Raw genomic sequence first — 19,496 nt, forward strand, 5'->3', positions numbered from 1 at the left:
ATTAAGATATTCTTCAATATAACTTGGCATTATTGGCCAAAGATGAATGCCCACACCATTTTTCTTAAAAATTGCCAATTCCCCTTTTATGGTATTTGTATACATTACACTATTATCACCAAGGTATGAGTGTTTTTTTCACCACTTCTCTCTTTACACCTTAATCTACATTTTCTTCTATCACGAGTGACGTTTAACTTCTTTTAATATGTTTAAGGGCATTTGTCTTTTTTTTTTTTCACTTATGGGGTCTCGCTGTATTGCCCAGGCTGGAGGGCAGTGGCTATTCACAGGCGCGATCCCACTACCGATCAGCACAGGAGTTTTGCCCTGCCCGGTTTCCGAGCTGGGCCGGTTCCCCCCACTCCTTGGGGAACCTGGTGGTCCCTGCTCCCGGGAAGTCACCACACCGATGCGGAACACCAATGCGTGTCGCCGCGCAATGGGCACAGGGCATATAGCGCAGAGCTCCCAGGGCTCAAGCGCTGCTCCCGCCTCAGCCTCCGGAGTAGCCGGGGCCACAGGCAGGGCATTTGTCATTAATGGGGTCTTTTGACACCACGGGTGACAGACAACAAGAGCCAGGCCACGCGCAGCGCCTCTGCGGGAACGCTAGGGAGGACTCAGCGCGCGGCGGCCGGTGACGTCACGGCAGCAAGAGGTTCCGTCACCGCGGCGCGGGGGCGGGGCCTCCTGTCACGCGGCGCAGGCGGACGCGCGGCGCTGGGCGGAAGCAGCGATTCGGGGACTGGGCGAGGGCCCTGGGCCTGAGGAGGCGCGGCCGCCACTGCGCCCGGCGCCTGCGCGACGCCTGGCTGCTGGGCCCCGGGGCAGTTCAGCCCGCGCCGCTCCTGCGGGTCGGACTGGGGCTGTGGCGGGAGAGAAGATGCCGCAGCCCGAGTCCCAGAAGGCGGCGATCCTGGGCTGCGGGCAACGCGGTGAGTACCCTCTCGGTGGCGGCCTCCCGGCGTCCCTCAGCACCTCGAGAGCTGCGGCGGCGGCGCGCGGGGCCTGGGCAGGCTGGGGGCGGCGGCGGGGCAGCACCTGGCTCCCCGCGGGTCCGGGGCTCCCGCACGCCCCCTGGGCGAGGCTCGTGTCTCCGGGAGACGCCGCTGCCCCCGCGCCTCCCCTGGCGTTTCCTGAGGCTTGTTCGCGGGCGCGGGGGCGAGGGCCAGGGCGCTGGCCTCGTTTTCGGGTATTTAGGACGGAGGCACACCTGATCCTACAGCCTCCCCCGGCATTTCCTAAAATGAAGTCCAGATCAGTATTGTCCACTTTTTAAAATTAAAAGTGCCCAGAAATAGAATATTTCACACATACACAAAACTAGGGAGAATAGTGTGGAAGGAAATTTAATCTCGGGACCCCAAATCACTAAGCCAAAGTCAAGCTGGGAGCTGCGTCAGGCAAACCTGCTCCCGTTTTGTTCCTAAGACAGCTGCAAAGATAAAAAGCCACACAGCTCCCTCACCCTTTGCCCAGGAGGAAATTCGCTGTGGGCCTCCACATTTTTACCCTGAAACAGTTGTGTGGAATTGCACCGTGGCAGTGTAAATTGACAGCTTATCTTCGCAGGTGAGGAACAGGGACAGAACTCAAGTCATCCTTCTGCTCACCTGAGACAAATGCATGTCTGATGGCTTCCTCTGCCCTGTATTTATGTAAAAATGCAGATTCACTGAGCCAGACTAAGGCATAAGTGGTTATTCCTCTGCCTGCCCTGTGGCATAAATTGTGTATTCAGTAAAAGGCAGAGCAGAGGCTCAAAAGAATGTAGCTGTTTGTCTCTCATCTTACCCATGACCTGGAAGCCCCCACTTTGAGTTGTCCCGCCTTTCCTGCTCGAACCAGTCTATACCTGTATTTGATTGAAGACTCATGTTCCCCTACAATGTATAAAACTAGGCTGTGCCCCCACCACCTTGGGTACATGCTCTCAGGATCTCTTGAGGGTGGTGTCATGGGCCATAGACACTCATTTGGCTCAGAATAAATCTCTTTAAAAATTTTTTTGTTAGCCGGGTGTGGTGGCTCACGCCTATAATCCCAGCACTTTGGAAGGCCAAGGCGGGCAGATCACGAGGTCATGAGATCGAGACCATCCTGGCTAACATGGTGAAACCCCGTCTCTACTAAAAATACAAAAAATTAGCCGGGCGTGGTGGCGGGCGCCTGTAATCCCTGCTACTTGGGAGGCTGAGGCAGGAGAATGGCGTGAACCGAGGAGACAGAGCTTGCAGTGAGCCAAGATCACGCCACTGCACTCCAGACTGGGTGACAGAGCGAGACTCCATCTCAAAAAAATTTATTTTTAATTTTTGTGGGTACATAGTAGGCATATGTATTTATAGGTACATGAGATATTTGATATGGCATAGAATGCATAATCACATCAGGATAAGCAGGGTATCCATCCTCTCAAGCATTTGTCCTTTGTTAGTGCTACAAACAACCTGCAAGGCTCTGGTATTGGTTTGAACCCCGATGACGCGCCAACAACCCCCACGACATGAGGTGGTGTGGAGCAACACACTGTTTTAATAAGCGCCTGGGTGCAGACGGGTTTACGCCTAAATGGCGTCAGCCCCAAGTGAGGGATGGGTTTTATAATAGCATCAGCCCCAAGTGAGGGATGGGTTTTATAATAGCATCAGCCCCAAGTGAGGAAGGGGTTTTATAGTCCTCTGTAAGCAGGAAGTGTCCCAGTCTGACGTGGCTGCTGCGTAAATGTGTCCGGAATTGGTTTCTTCCAGTGGGTTCTTGGTCTCGCTGACTTCAAGAATGAAGCCACGGACTGTCGCGGTGAGTGTTACAGTTCTTAAAGATGGTATGTTGAGAGTTTGTTCCTTCTGATGTTCAGATGTGTCCAGAGTTTCTTCCTTCTGGTGGGTTCGTGGTCTTGCTGACTTTAGGGATGAAGCCGCAGACCTTTGCAGTGAGTGTTACAGCTCTTAAAGGTGGGACGTCTGGAGTTGTTTTTTCCTCCCAGTGGGTTCATGGGCTCACTAACTTCAGGAGTCAAGCTGCAGACCCTCGCAGTGAGTGTTACAGCTCTTAAAGGTGGCGTGTCCAGAGTTGTTTGTTCCTCCCAGTAGGTTTGTGGTCTCACTGACTTCAGGAGTGAAGCCGCAGACCTTCACAGTCAGTGTTACAGCTCATAAAGGTAGTGCAGACCCAAAGAGTGAGCAGCAGCAAGATTTATTGCGAAGAATGAAAGAGCAAAGCTTCCACAGCATGGAAGGGGACCCGAGCAGGTTGCAGCTGCTGGCTCCGGTGGCGTGCTTTTATTCCCTTATTTGGCCCCACCCACATCCTGCTGATTGGTCCATTTTACAGACAGCTGATTAGTCCATTTTACAGAGTGTTGATTGCTCTGTTTTACAGAGTGCTAATTGGTCGGTTTTTACAGAGTGCTGATTGGTGTGTTTACAAACCTTTAGCTAGACACAGAGTGCTGATTGGTGCATTTACAATCCTTTAGCTAGACAGAAAAGTTCTCCAAGTCCCCTACCCAGTTAGCTAGACACAGAGCACTGATTGGTGCATTTATAATCCTTTAGCTAGACTGAAAAGTTCTCCAAGTCCCCTACCCGATTAGCTAGACACAGAGCACTGATTGGTGTGTTTACAAACCTTTAGCTAGACACAGAGCCCTGATTGGTGCATTTACAATCCTTTAGACAGAGTAGTTCTCCAAGTCCCCACCCGACCCAGAAGCACAGCCGGCTTCACCTCTCAATCCCGCCCCCTCTAAACAGGACACCCCAACTGCTGATGGGAATTTGGCCAATGACTGCTGTAGCTACTTCCTGCTGGATAGGGGCGAAGAAGGGGCCCTGCAGTTGTAGTGTCCTCCAGAGGGGAACTCTTTAGGCCAGTGAAAGGGCCAGGAGGTTGGTCCAGGGGTCCTCGGTAGAAGTTTAGTTGAGCTCATTTGGAGTTCCATTTGTAAGACCATCTGTAGCTTGATGGTCTCAATTCTAGAGGAAACAAATTTGACAAGGAGGTTAAAAATACAGGGCCCGAAGGCAAGTAATAGCAAGATGGCTGCCGTGGGACCTAGAAGGGGGGGAAGCCATGTTGTCCAACTCCAGAGGTTGGTATAAGAGTTTGAAAGGCGTTGTCTGATTTCAGAAGCCTTTTCCTATAAATGCTGGGTGGCATCTCATACTATCGCTGACTGGTTAGTGTAAAAACAACACTCTTCCCCTAAGAAGGTGCAGAGTCCTCCTTTCTCGGCAGTGAGGAGGTCTAGGCCTCAGTGGTTTTGGAGAGTCATTGTTGCCAAAGAGTCTATTTGGAATTGTAGTTACTATCCTTACTGGATAGATTTTGTTATTTCTTGCAAACTGTCTTGAGAAATCCTTTGAGAGTGTGGTAGTAGGATAATGAAGTAGGTAAACTGGCTGTTCCAGTTCCTGTAGCAGTGGCCATTTCTAACCCTATAGGTAGGGGTATTAGTTGTATGGCTCTGCACTGATGGACTTGAGCTTTGAGGGGTTACTGATAGGGTCTGATTTCCACAAGATTAGAAGTTAGGATAATACATGTTTACACTGTTAACTTTTAGCAAACTTTACTTTTGTTGAAGACCTTGTAAGTTTGGGATTTCAATTATTTGCTCTTAAGACCTCGTTTAGTCCATATTAACTTAGAATTGATATAGATGGCTCCTTCCTGATTCTGTAAGTACTTTAAGGTTTGGCTGAGTGCAAACAGCTCGCACATTTGAGCAAACCAGTTATTAGGCAGTTTTCCTAACTCTGCTTCTACAGTTTCCTTATCATTTACTGAATACCCCTTGTGTCTTTTTTCCTTAATCACCCAGGAGGAACTATCTATGGTCCTATCCTGAAGGGAGTTCCTTCCAGATCTGGTCGGACCTTTGTATGGTAATTAATTAAGATTTAGATCCCCCGTTAGGAAACCTGCTGGGTTAAGGATTTTTGATAGGAAGGCTATGGGTTGTCAGTGGCCTCAGTGCTTTTGGGCTACACCCTTGTTTACACTGACAACAAGGTGGTATTGGAGTGTTATAGAGTTACAGAGAAGGCCTTCAATTATCAGTTATAGGTTTTAACTTTACCCTGGCTTTTAAAGGAATAGGGTGTAGGGTCCAGCCCCACAGGGTCGGTGGGTTTTTTACCCGTGTGCGGAGACGAGAGAGTGTAGAAATAAAGACACAAGACAAAGAGATAAAAGAAAAAACAAGAGGTGGGGGAGTAGAGTCTTCTGTAAACTCCCTTGGGGAAAGGGAGACTCCCTTTCCCGGTCTGCTAAGTAGTGGGTGTTTTTCCTTGACACTGACGCTACCGCTAGATCACGGGATGCTGATGTTACCGCTAGACCAAGGAGCCCTCTGGTGGCCCTGTCCGGGCAAAACAGAAGCCTCACACTCTTGTCTTCTGGTCACTTCTCACTATGTCCCCTCAGCTCCTATCTCTGTATGGCCTGGTTTTTCCTAGGTTATGATTGTAGAGCGAGGATTATTATAATATTGGAATAAAGAGTAATTGCTACAAACTGATGATTAATGATATTCATATATAATCATCTCTATGATCTATATTTAGTATAACTATTCTTTTTTTATATATTTTATACTGGAACAGCTCGTGCCCTCGGTCTCTTGCCTCGGCACCTGGGTGGCTTGCCGCCCACAATAGGGTACACTGTTTTTTCTGTACTACTTCTATCTCTCTTTCTCTTTGATGACTTCTTTTTCTCTCTCTGAGTCCCTCTTTGTCTGTCTCTTCCTCTCTTTCTTTGACTTTGTGTGTCTCTCTCTCTGTCTCTTTGACTTTGTCTCTTTCTTTCTTTCTCTCTGACTCCTTTGTCTCTCTCTTCCTCTCTCTGTGTCTCTCTCTGATTTTCTGTTTCTCTGATTTTCTGTTTGTTTGTTTCTTTCTCTCTTTCCTTTTTGCTGGTCTTTCCCTGCCTCTGCCAGCCACTTATGCTGCTGTTCTCCTCTCTCCTTCCCCTTTTGATGGCTTTGGCAGTGTAAGACTGCCACCTCCTTGGGTTTTTGCACTGCGTGCAATAACTCCATGGTTTCCTTGTGGTATTTAATGGGGATTCCCCCAGAGGTTAGGCACTCCCTTTCTTTCCATATTGCAGCATGGGCATGTAGGATTAGATAAGCATACTTGCTACCTGTATACACATTTATTCTTTTTCCGTTTCCCAGTTCTAAGGCTCAGGTAAGTGCCACTAGTTCTCCTGACTAGGTGCTGGTCCTTGGGGGAGGAGGCTTACTTTCAAGTACGGTTACGTCACTAACTATGGCATAATTTGCCCTTCGTATCCCATTCTCCACAAATGAACTTCTATTGGCATATAGATTAAGGTCAGGATTAGCTAAGGGGACTTATAAGAGATCATCTCAGGCAGCATAAGTCTGGACTGTAATTTGTTGGCAGTCATGCTTGATTGGTTCCCCATCCTCTGGGAGAAAAGTGGCAGAGTTGAGGGCCATGCATGTATGTATTTGAAGCACCGGTCCCTCAAGGAGTAGTGCCTGGTATCTAAGTAGGTGGTTGTCTGATAGCCATAAACTCCCTTTGGCACTTAGTATGCCATTTACATCATGAGTAGTCCAGACAGTGAGATCCTTTCCTTGTATTATTTTGATAGCCTCTGACACTAAGACAGCTACTGCTGCAACTGCCCTTAAACAGTGAGGCCAGCCTTTTGCTACTACATCAATTTCCTTACTTAGGTATGCCACCAGTTGTCCTACACAAGTCTGAGTAAGGACTCCAAGAGCTATCCCTGCTCTCTCTGTGATGTATAAAGAGAAGTTTTGTCCTGTGGGAAGGCTTAAAGCTGGAGCTTGTACTAGGGCCTGCTTTAAGGTTTTGAAGGCCGTTTCTGCCTCTGGTTCCCATTCTACTAGATGAGTATTTGCCCTCTGTGTCTCCTTGATTAGAGTATAGAGGGGCCTGGCTATCTCGCTCTATCCGGGGATCCATAGTTGGCAAAAGCGGTGATTTGAAGGAACCCCCACAACTGTTTTAATGTCTTAGGGTGAGGATAAGCCAGTATAGGCTGTATTCGTTCCTTGCCAAGGGCCCTGGTCCCTCTGGCTAAGATTAGGCCTAGATATTTGACCTGCTGTAGGCAAAGTTGGGCCTTCAACCTAGATGCCTTGTACCCTTGATTAGCTAGAAAATTCAAGAGATCTAGAGTAGCCTGCTGGCATAAGGCTTCTGAACTGGTAGCCAAAAGTAAATCTTCCACATACTGAAGGACCAGAGTGCCTGGACTTGAGAAGTGGCCTAGATCTTGGGCCAGTGCCTGACCAAACAGATGAAGACTATCCCTAAACCCTTGGGGCAAGACGGTACATGTAAGTTGGGACGTGTGGTCTGTGGGATCCTCAAAGGCAAAGAGAAACTGGGAGTCATGGGAGTCATAGTGCAGGGGAATACAGAAGAAGGCATCCTTGAGGTCCAGAACAGGAACCATTCTGCTTCCTCTGGTATTTGAGAGAGCAGGGTATAGGGGTTGGGTACAACTGGATATAGAGGAATTACTGCCTCATTGATGAGTCTAAGATCTTGCACTAGTCTCCACTGACTGTTCGGTTTTTGTACTCCTAGAATTGGGGTGTTGCAGGGACTGCTGCATTTCTTTACTAAGCCTTGAGCTTTTAAATGTTTAACAATATCCTGTAATCCTTTATGAGCTTCAGGCCTTAAGGGATATTGCCTTTGATAAGGAAAAGTGGTGGGATCTTTTAGCCTGATTTGGACTGGGCGGGCATTTTTTGCCTTTCCAAATTGTCGTTCCAATGCCCAGACTTCAAGGTAGATTCCTTCCTCAAGTAGGGGACACCAAATGGGTAACTTGTTCCCCATATTCATGTAGATAATAGCTCCAGCTTTGGCTAACATATCTCTCCCTAATAAGGGTGTGGGACTTTCAGGCATGACAAGAAAGGCATGTGAAAAGAGCAAAGTCTCCCAATTACAACTGAGAAGGTGGGAGAAATACCTGGTTACAGGCTGTCCCAGGATTCCTTGGATGGTAATGGACCTTGAGGACAGTCGTCCGGGACAGGAGATTAACACTGAGAAGGCCACGCCAGTGTCCAGGAGGAAGTCAATTTCCCGGCCTTCAAGGGTTAAATGTACCCGGGGCTCAGTGAGGGTGATGACATGAGCTGGTGCTTGCCCGAGGCACCCTCAATCCTGTTGTTGGATCATCTGGTTGGGGGCTTCTGACCCAGAGAACCTTTGTCCTCTGGGGCAGTGCACCTTCCAGTGATTGCCTCGGCATAGCGGACATGGACGAGGGGGCAGCTTGTTTCTCATTAGACAATCTTTTTTAAAATGTCTTTGTAAACCACACTGATAACAAGCCCTACCGGGTGATTGGCCTGCTCCATTTTCTGTCCTTTCTGAACCACCAAGGTTTGTTTGTCTGAGGGCCATGACTAAGGCTGCAGCGTTTCTCTGATCTTGCTTTTCCTTTTGGGCCTGTTCCTTTTGGTCCCTATTATAGAACACCAAGGTTGCCAGGTTTAATAATGCCTCCAGATTTTGTTCAGGGCCCAGGGCTTGCTTTTGGAGCTTTCTCCTGATATCCGCGGCTGATTGGGTAATAAACTTATCTTTTACAATCGACTCTCAAGTGAGTCGGGTGACAGGGGAGTATATTTTCTTAAGGCCTCCCGTAGCCGCTTAAGGAAGGCAGAAGGATTTTTTTCCTTTCCCTGAGTTATGGTAGACATCATTAAATAATTCATGGTCTTTTTCCTAATTCTCCTTAGTCCTTCTAGAACACAGGTCAACAGATGTTTATGACTCCAGTCCCCATGATCTGAGTCAAGGTCCCAGTGGGGATCCATACTGGGGATGGCTTGCTCACCAGTAGGGAATTTGTCCCTTTCTTCAGCTGTCATTCTGCCATTTACTTGACTAAGATACCAGGTATCTCCAAACTCTCAGGCTGCAGCTAAAGCCGCATTCTTTTCATTAAAGGCCTGGGTTTGATCTAACAATAGCATGACATCTCTCCAAGTGAGATCAAAGGTTTACCCTAGACCATGTAGGACATCTGTGTACCTATCAGGATCATCTGAAAACTTCCCCAGGTCTGCCTTGATCTGCTTTAAATCAGAGAGGGAGAAAGGGACATGTACCCTAGTTGGGCCAAATTCCCTCCCCCTACAACTTGAAGGGGACATAACTGATAGCCCAGGGGTTTTTGTTGTTCTTTCGAGATTTCTTTGCTTATTTCCTTCTGGGCAGGGGAGATTAGAGGAGGCTTATCATTAATAGGAAGGGGAGCTATAGGGACGATAGGATATGGGGGTAAGCTGAGCAGTCCTCCTGTGGGATGTAAATTGCAAACTTTGCATAGTTGTGTATTCTCGTTCAATGAAAAGAAAGCTTGGACATAAGGTGTTTCACTCCATTTGCCTTCCCTCTTACAGAAAAGGTCAAGCTTCAGGATAGTATTGTAATTTATACTTCCCTCAGGTGGCCATTTTTCCCCATCAGAGAGAGAATATTGGGGCCAGGCCGTAGTGCGGTAAAAATGAGCCACCTCTTTTTCAGGGTTTGCGGGTCAAATTGGTCCCAGTGGCTTAGGATGCATTTCAAGGGTGAGCCTGTTGATGCCTGATTGTTTCCCATCTGAAAGACAAAACCACCCACAGTTTTGGTTTGTTTGTTTCTCCTCCTGCCCAAGAACCCACAATGGTCCCTGAACCCTGCTGGTCAGAATAGTTGCGCTCACTGATGCAGCAGCAGAAACACTTCTTGCTCAGGAACCCACAATGGTCGGTCCCTGGACCCTGCTGATCGGAATAGTTGCACTCACTGACGCTGCAGCAGAAACACTAGTTTTCCTCCTAGACCACAAGGAGGACCGAGGAAGGTCAGATTTAGTGGCCCTTACCAATGCATTCTCAAAAATCTGCACCCTTGCCTGTCCTCCTAGACCACAAAGAGGACTGAGAAAAATTGGATTTAGTGGCCCTTACTGACGCATTCTCGAAAACCTGTTAGGGTCCTAAGCATTCTCCTGTTAGTATTGGGACTTTACTCCTCCTGTAAAGATGTTATGTCCCAAAAATGAAGTGGAGGCCATACCCTGAGGGAGAGGAGGGATCTCCAGAGTTGGAAGAATGATGTCTTTTTGTCCTCACTTATAGGAATACAAGGATATCATTTCTGAAGCTCCCCATATCCTAGCTTCCGGAATAGCTTTTGTTAGGCCTGCTAGTCTGAGGAGGGATCCTAAAATTCCGGATAAGATAGTCCCCCACCCTGACAGGGCTTTGGGCAAAAATTATGTTTTTCTAATTGGTGAGCCCGGGTGCCTAAAGAAGGTTAACAGAGTCCTGGAGTTTATGCTAGAAATGATTCTTACAGGAGAAACTAGAAAAGCACCAGAGACAGGGAGTGGTTTCTAGAAGCGGGACTAGCCTCAGAGAAGAGAGGCAAGAGAAAGTTTTTCTGACAAGCATTAGGACCCAGGAGGCAAGGGTCGGGATAGATAGGATAGATGGGCGAGTCTCGCTTGGGCAACATGACTTCGAGAGTTCTGCTCATGGCCAAAGGGTCAACCAACTTGTTGTCGGGACCCCGGAGCTGAATGGCTTTCCTCTCTGTCGACCCTCGGCTCAGCCCGGAAGTACAGGAAAAGTGGAGAGCTGGTTCCAGGCAAACCAACGCTCCCAACTCCTAAGAGTCAGGGGTTGTTAGAGAGTCCTTTCCCGGAAAGCCTGACACCCGTATCTTTAGTCCAGCGGCTGCGCTAGTCGGTTTTAACTGGCTGCTAGTCACTTTTAACTGGCTGACAGGTGCCTGGTATTTAGCCACCGAATTCTAAGGGAAAACAGGACAGAATAGCAAGTGAAAGGGGTAAGATGGTACTCACTGCTTGGCAATAGCGTCAGCCCCAAGTGAGGACGGGGTAGGGGTTTTACAGTCCTCTGCAAGCAGGAATTGTCCCAGTCTGATGTGGCTGCTGCGTAGTGCCCGCTGGCCTCCCTCTCGATCTTCAGGGGGTGTCTTCCGGCCAGCTCTCTTCCTGCTTCTGCTAACTTGCTGATGCATGCTGCTGGCGCAACTGTCCTTGCGCATTGGGACTGGGCTTGAGGAGGGAGGAAGTATTCATTCCCTTAAGCTTTCAGGCTTGGGGGAGAATCTTTCACAACCCAGTGATACTCTTTTAAAGTTACTTTAAAATGTGCAATAAAGTTTTGTTGACTGTAGTCATGCTGTTGTGCTATCAAATACTAGATCTTATGCATTCTATGCTACTATATTTTTGTATACATTAACTGTCTCTCCCCTCACTCCCTTCTCAGCCTCTGGTAACCATCATCTAGTCTCTCTCTCTGTGAGTTCAATTGTTTTAATTTTTAGCTTCCACAAATAAGTGACAACAGGCAAAGTTTGTCATTCTGTGTACCTGGCTTATTTTACTTAACATAATGATCTCCAGTTCTATCCCTGTTGTTGCAAATGACGGGGTCTCATTCTTTTTTTATGGCTGAATAGTACTCCATTGTGTATATGTACCATGTTTTCTTTATCCATTCATTTGTTGATGGACATTTAGGTTGCTTCCATATCTTGGCTATTGTGAACAATGCTGCAGGAAACATGAGACTGCAGACCTCTTTGGTATACTGATTTCCTTTCTTTTGGGTATATACTATGGGATTGCTGAATCACATGGTAGCTCTATTTTTAGTTTTTGGGGAACCTCCAAACTGGTCTCCATAGTGCTTGTACTAATTTACATTCCTACCGATGGTGTATGAGGATTCCCTTTTCTCCACATCCTCACCATCATTCATTATTGCCTGTCTTTTGGATATAAGCCATTTTAACTGGGGTGAGATGATATCTCCTTGTAGTTTTGTTTTGCATTTCTCTGATCAGTGATGTTGAGCACCTTTTCATATGCCTGTTTGCTATTTGTATGTCTTATTTTGAGAAATGTCCATTCAGACCTTTGCTCATTTTTTAATAGGATTGTTAGATTTTTTTCCTATAGCATTGTTTGAGCTTCTTATGTATTCTGGTTATTCATCCCTTGCCAGATGGATAGTTTGCAAATACTTTCTCCTGGTCTGTAGGTTGTCTCTTCACTTTGTTGTTTCCTTTGTTGTACAGAAGCTTTTTAACTTGATGTGATACCATTTGTCTATGTATGCTGTGGTGGGGTATTACTCCAGAAATCTCTGCCTAGTTCAATGTTCTGGAGATTTTCTCCGGTGTTTTCTTTTAGTAGTTTCATAGCTTGAGGTCTTAAGTCTTTAATCCATTTTAATTTGATTTTTGTGTATAGTGAGAGATAGGGGTCTAGTTTCATTCTTCTGCATATGTATATCAAGTTTTTCTAGCACCATTTATTGAAGAGACTCTCCTTTTCCCAATGTATGTTCTTGGCACTTCTGTCAAAAATGAGTTCATTGTAGATGTATGGATTTGTTTCTGGGTTCTCCATTCTGTTTCATTGGTCTGTGTGTCTGTTTTTATGCTGGTGCCATGCTATTTTGGTTACTATAGCTCTTTAGTATAATTTGAAGTTGTAATTTGGAGTCAGATAATGTGAAGTCAAGTAATGTTATTCCTTCAGTTTTGTTGTTTTTGCTCAGATAGCGTAGGCTATTCTGGGTCTTTTGTTATTCCATATAAGCTTTAGGATTTTTTTCTTCTATTTCTGTGAAGAATGTCTTTGGTTCATTGGTATTTTGATAGGGATTGCATTGAGTCTGTAGGTTGCTTTGGGTGGTATGGACATTTTAACAGTATTTATTCTTCCAGTTGGTGAATGTGGAACATCTTTCGTTTTGTGCATGCATGTCTTCAATTTTTTTTTTTTTTTTTTTTTTTTTTTGTGAGAGAGTCTTGCTTTGTCACCCAGGTTGGAGTGCACTGGTGTGATCTTGGCTCACTGCAACTTCCACCTCCTGGGTTCGCATGATTCTCCTGCCTCAGCCTCCTGAGTAGCTGGGATTACAGGTGCCTGCCACCACACCCGCCTAATTTTTGTAATTTTAGTAGAGATGGGGGTCTCGCCATGTTGGCCAGGCTGGTCTCGAACTCCTGACCTCAGGTGAGCTGCCTGCCTCAGCCTCCCAAAGTGCTTGGATTACAGGTCTGAGCCACTGTGCCCGGCCCGTCCTCTTCAATTTCTTTTGTCAGTATTTTATAGTTTTCATTGCAGAGATCATTCACTGCCGAGACCAGCTGGGTCATGGAGACCCTTACCCAGCGGCGCTAGAGTAATTAAAGACATACACACAGAAATATAGAGTGTGGAATGGGAAATCAGGGGTCTCACAGCCTTCAGAGCTGAGAGCCATGAACAGAGATTTACCCACATATTTATTGACAGCAAGCCAGTCTTAAGATTTACTATAAGTATTCCTTCTGGGAAATAAAGGGATGGGCAGAAATAAAGGAATAGGCTCTGGCTGGTTACCTGCAGCATAAGCATGTCCTTAACGCACAGATCGCTTATGCTATTGTTTGTGGTTTAAGAATGCCTTAAGTGGTTTTCCACCCTGGGTGGGTCAGGTGTTCCTTGCCCTCATTCCGGTAAACCGACAACCTTCCAGCATCGCGTCAAGGCCATCACGAGCATGTCACAGTGCTGCAGAGATTTTGTTTATGGCCAGTTTTGGGGTCAGTTTATGGCCAGATTTTGGGGCCTGTTCCCAACATGTCCCCCTTTGTTTTGCAAAGTGATAAAAGCAAAGGCAGGTTTGTCATGGTGAGCTACTTCTTGTGGGAGTCAGGATCCACATCTGCAGAGTATACAAAGACAAACAACACAGATTAAAAGCACGATCATTGTTGAAATCACAGAGCCTCCAAGTGTTTTTCTCCATTTTAATAGGTTACTAGCTGCTAATCTGTCTGCAGCTCCTTCGAGCACTCTAGTTCCTGGCATTAAGGTCAAGTATGGCTGTGATGCTTTAAATATTTGTTCTTTTAATTTTGCAATATCCAAAGACAAGTTTGTAGAGTGGCCTTCTAGATGCTTTTTTATTCTTTCCTAAATTTGATTTTATTAAGAGCAATTAATAGTTTCCACAAATCCTTGTTAGCTCCTACAATGGGCCATATCATTTGAGGTTGAGGTGCCACTATAGTGCCATGGTTGCAGATAATAGGAACTCTTGTCATACTTCTTACCATTTCTACCATCTGACCATTTTGTTCAGACCAGCTGAACATAGTGTGGCCATGGCACACAGACTGAGAGGTGCAATTCAAGCTAAACATCCCCTAGGGGACCAATCAATTCCATAGGAATCGCTGCATAGCACCTCTGCCTGTTCTGCAATGCAATTTTCCTAAACAAGTATGTTCATTTTTTCTGGCCAGGTTCAATTTTATTTATAAATAGGTTTTTGAGGGTGGTATGCCTCAATTATAGGAGCAGATTCATTACGGTAAATACTGAGATCAGAAAGCATGTGTAACTGTGTCATAGAGTGATTGCATCCAGGCATTGTTGCCAGCCAAGATGGATAAATATGCCCAATAAGTGTAATTGTTCTCTGTGTCAGCCCTTGTTGAAGGAATACTCATGGCAGTGGTGATCACCGCTATCATAGCTATCATTAAATTATTCATTGTGACTGGTTGTCCCGCTTTCCTCAGGTTTTCTTCCGCCATCTGTGACAGCTTCTCGATCTGTCCCCAGGTGGGTGGCTGTGTTCGATGGGTGTTGCTCGTGACAGTTGGCGTCCTCCTCAGCGTCAGTCTTGACATGGCTGCAACCGGGGGTCCTCGGGATTCTCCTGGAATCTCTTCCCTGGCATCTGGCTTATGATAAGGTTTCGGGTGTTTTGATGGTATCCAAATCGGCTGTTGATTTGGTCCTGGAGAAACACAAGCATAACCTCTACCCCAAGTTATTATTTTACCTATTTCCCAACTTTTTGTTATTGGGCCTCTCCACCAAACCAGTTGTTCTGCTTCTGTCTTTGCAGCTGGTTTCTGTAGATGCTGTTCAGCTGCTGATAGCATCTGGCCTTTAGGCAGACTCAAAAAATTTAAAGTTAAGAATGCTAGATTCAATTGTATACGGGCTGTCCTGTAATCCATTTCCCCCTTTCTGTTTTTGCAACTGCTGTTTCAGGGAGAGATTCATTCTTTCCACTATGGCTTGTCCATGAGAATTATATGGGATACCAGTAATGTGTTTAATATTCCATATAGAGAAAAATGTAGCTAGAGCTTGGCTAGTATAGCCTGGGGCATTATCTGTTTCAATAGAAGCTGGAATGCCCATCACCGCAAAATACTGCAAGAGGTGACATTTAACACAAGCAGAAGACTCTCCTGATTGGCATGTAGCCCAGACAAAGTGAGAAAAGGTGTCCACACATACATGTACATAAACTAGTCTCCCAAACGAGGAAACATGTGTGACATCCATTTGCCAAAGAGAATTAGGTTCCAGGCTCGAGGATTAGCTCCTCCTGTAAAAGATGAGGAATGCACCACTTGGCAAGTTGGGCATCGCTGGATAATAGCTTTAGCTTCTTTCCAGGTAATGCTGTATCTGCGTTTGAGACCAGAGGCATTAACATGGGTTAAATTGTGAAAGTGTCTGGCATTACATATTACATTAGCAACAAGGCGATCAGCCATTTGATTCCCTTCCATCAAAGGTCCTGGAAGAGATGTATAAGCCCTAATGTGAGTGATGTAAAAAGGGTGCATTCTACTCCTAACTGCTGCTTGCAATTGGGTAAATAAAGTCATCAGTTGTTCATCTGTATGAAATCATAACTCAGCATTTTCAATTAACTGTGTGGAATGAACCATATATGAAGAATCAGAAATCACATTAATAGGCATATTAAAAGCAGTCAATACCTCAATTACAGCTACGAGCTCTGCTTTTTGAGCTGAACCATAGGGCATCTGAAAAACTTTACTTTTTGAGCCAGAATAAGAAGCTTTACCATTGCTAGACTCATCTGTAAAAACATTCTCAGCACCTTCAATTGGTTTAAATTTAGTTATTCTAGGGAGAATCCAATTACTTATTGTGACTGGTTGTCCAGCTTTCCTCAGGTTTTCTTCCGCCATCTGTGACAGCTTCTCGATCTGTCCCCAGATGGGTGGCTGTGTTCGATGGGTGTTGCTCGTGACAGTTGGGGTCCTCCTTAGTGTCAGTCTTGACATGGCTGCAACTGGGAGTCCTTGGGATCCTTCCAGAATCTCTTCGTTGGCATCTGGCTTATGATAAGGTTTCAGGTATCTTGATGGTATCAAAATCGGCTGTTGATTTGGTCCTGGAGAAACACAAGCATAACCTCTACCCCAAGTTATTATTTTACCTATTTCCCAACTTTTTATTATCGGGTCTCTCCACCAAACCAGTTCAAAAATTCAGCAGTTTTGTTTCAGGAAAATGGTTATCGAGAATACCCACAAAGTCAGCTAAATGGGTTTGCCAAGTAAGACTATTTATAAAAGCTTGCTGTGTTTGTGCCTTTATGAGAAGGACAATAATTTTTCCAGGATCATATCCATGTAATTTAGCAATCTGAGTTCTGCCATTTTCTATTATATCACTATCAGAGTAGTGATTTGATCCAAATAAGGAGTTAGAGTCCATGAATTAGCATGTGGAAGAAAAAGCCATTCTACTAAGACCAGCTCTTGGACAGTAACACTAGTAGGTGAATGCTGAGTTGGAAAAATTAGCAAATCTAGAGTCTTCTCTGGATCTATTCTATTTATTTGAGCTTTATAGACTTGCTTTTCAATCAGCTGTAACTCTGCCTCAGCTTCCTTTGTTAATTGCTGAGGGCTGGTGAGACTAGGATCTCCTCTAAAGATAGAAAATAGATAACTCATGGCATAGGTAGGAATGCCTAGAGCAGGTCATATCCAATTAATGTCCCCTTATAATTTTTGAAAGTCATTTAATGTTTTCATTTGATTCCTACGTATGGCTACTTTCTGTGGCACAATGGTAATGTCATTTACTAAGGTCCCCAAATAGGAGTAAGGAGGAGTAGTCTGAATTTTGTCAGGAGCTATAATTAAGCCAGCAGGAGAAATTGAATTTTGCAAGTGATCATAATATTGGAGTAATATTTCTTGAGTGGGGGCAGCACAAAGTATATCATGCATATAATGGATAATGTAACACTGAAAGTTTTTTACGAGTAGGTTCAATTGCTTGCCCTACATATATTTGGCAAATTGTTTGTTTAACATACCTTGTGGCGACACTTTCCAATGAAAACGTTTAGCAGGCTTAAGCTGCAGGTTGTTTACTGCAAGAATTGGAAATGCAAACCATTCACAGTCCTGCTCAGCTAAGGGGATAGTAAAGAAACAGTGTTTTAAATCTATGACTATTAAAGGCCAATTTTTTGGAATCACAGCAGGAGAAGGCAATCCTGGCTGTAATGTCCCCATAGGTTGTATAACTGAATTAATGGCTCTTAAGTCAGTTAACATTTTCCATTTACCTGATTTTTTCTTAATTATGAAAACTGGAGAGTTCCAAGGGGAAAATGTTGGAGCTATGTGTCCCTTTTTTAATTGTTAAGTAATTAAGTCTTCTAAAGCCTCCAGTTTCTCTTTACTCAGTGGCCATTGTTTGTCCAAATTGGCTTATCTGTTAACCATTTTAAAGGTATAGGTTCTAGAGGCTTAACAATGGCCGCCATCAAAAATGATATCCTAAACCTTGGCAGGAACTTTGTCTTTCCACTTGAAGCGGTTCCTTCAAACCTTGCAAATTTTTTCCTGTTCCCATGCCAGGGACATACCCCATTTCATGCATCATGTTGACTTTGAGGACTATATAATTATTCTGGAATTAGAACTTGTGTTCCCCATTGTTGTAATAAATCTCTTCCCCATAAATTTGTAGGTACAGAAATTATAATTGGTTGAATAGTCCCAGGTTGTCCATCGGGCCCTTCACAATGCAAAATATAACTACTTTGATATACTTTAGGGGCTTTACCACTCCAACTATGTTAAATTGAGCGGGTGGAATTGGCCACGCAGACAGCCAGTGCTGTAGAGAAAGGATTGAATTGTCCACTCCTGTATCTACCAAACCTTTAAATTTCTTTCCCTGAATAGTTAGTTCAGAGGTAGGACATTTATCAGTAATTTGATTCACCTAATAAGCCGCTTTGCCTTGTTTATTTGTGCTTCCAAATCCTCCTGTTCATTTAATTTCACTTTTCCCCATTTCCACATATGGCACAATTAGGAGCTGTGCTATATGGTCTCCTGGCTCTGCTTTCCAGGGAACAGAAGTAGATGTAACAATTTGAATTTCCCCATTGTAATCGGAATCAGTGACTCCTGTTTGTACTTGTACCGCTTTTAAATTTAAACTAAACCTGCCTAGAAGTAAGCTTATCATCCCTGCTGGCAAGGGTCCACAGGCTCCTGTTGGGACCTTTTGCGGGGATTCCCCAGGCAGAAGGCTCACAGCTTTTGTGCAGCATAAATCTACTGCAGCACTACTGGCTGTGGCAGGGGACAGACATTGTACAGGGGTGAGGGAATGGCCTGAGCCAGAAATGCCCTGGTTTGAAATGGGGCCGGGAACTGGCCCCTCATGGCGTTTCCCCAATTTAAAAGGAAAAGGCTCAATATTTATAAAGGAAAAAGCTATAATATTTCCCTGTTTATCTGGGGGGTGTATTCTAACAGGGAACTGCCAAGCCTCTAAATCACCCTCTCATCTAGCTTGCTGAATTCCTGCCTGAATAGAACTGAGAGCACTTGCTTGAGGCGCAGCTTGAACAGTCAGTGGGGCAACTACTTTTCACCCAGTGTCATCCGGAAAAGAAAGATCTGGAGGGTCAGGCTACTCTTTTTCTTCAAAATAGTGAGGGGGTACAGAAGGGTAGGGATGAACCTCTCCCTCCTTTGCCGCTTTACCTTTAGCTGGCAAACAAACCTGCTCTGTTACTTCATTATACTCTCCTTCCTCCTCATCAGTGTGAAAAGGTTCCAAGGTGGAATGAACCAGAGCCCACACTTGTCCCATTGTTACCCTGATGCTTCCAAGCTCCCCTTCTTACCACAGGGACTGCTTAAGAGTACTTGGGTGTCCTCCAGCTTAGTTCCACATTCTCCAACTGTTGCTCTGGTGACCCTTTGACCTGGGTTCGAGCCCCACGTATGGGCACTACTTGCTGAGACCAGCTTGGTCGTGGAGACCCTAACCCAGTGGTGCTAGAGGAATTAAAGACACACACACAGAAATATAGAGTGTGGAATGGGAAATCAGGGGTCTCACAGCCTTCAGAGCTGAGAGCCATGAACAGAGATTTACCCACATTATTTATTGACAGCAAGCCAGTCATAAGATTTACTGTAAGTATTCCTTATGGGAAATAAAGGGATGGGCCGAAATAAAAGGATGGGCTCTGGCTGGTTACCTGCAGCATGAACATGTCCTTAAGGCACAGATCGCTCATGCTATTGTTTGTGGTTTAAGAACACCTTAAGTGGTTTTCC

General features: G+C 45.3%; 1 protein-coding gene and 1 long non-coding RNA gene across 10 annotated transcripts in view; one reads left to right on the plus strand and one right to left on the minus strand.

Annotated features, from left to right (window-relative positions):
• Positions 1 to 672: 672 nt before the first annotated feature.
• The window catches only part of GALNT11 (polypeptide N-acetylgalactosaminyltransferase 11), a 97,331-nt gene continuing 78,507 nt past the window's right edge, over positions 673 to 19,496 (plus strand). For 2 of the 9 annotated variants that reach the window (XM_063668004.1, XM_063668003.1), the window contains exon 1: positions 706 to 938. The gene's annotated coding sequence lies outside the window, so the exon portion shown is untranslated. Of the gene's footprint in view, positions 939 to 2,753; positions 2,803 to 19,496 lie in introns of all 9 variants that reach the window. The other 7 variants (XM_063668005.1, XM_054495262.2, XM_054495261.2 and 4 more) reach the window with 7 other exon arrangements.
• On the minus strand, positions 2,241 to 11,010 carry LOC134739904 (uncharacterized). The gene is made up of 2 exons (XR_010127017.1): positions 10,891 to 11,010; positions 2,241 to 3,980 (listed from the first exon to the last, which is right to left on the minus strand). It is a non-coding gene; the product is annotated as an uncharacterized LOC134739904 (long non-coding RNA).

This window comes from Pongo pygmaeus, chromosome 6, assembly GCF_028885625.2.
Source record: "Pongo pygmaeus isolate AG05252 chromosome 6, NHGRI_mPonPyg2-v2.0_pri, whole genome shotgun sequence".
In the NCBI taxonomy this organism is placed as follows: Eukaryota; Metazoa; Chordata; class Mammalia; order Primates; family Hominidae; genus Pongo; species Pongo pygmaeus.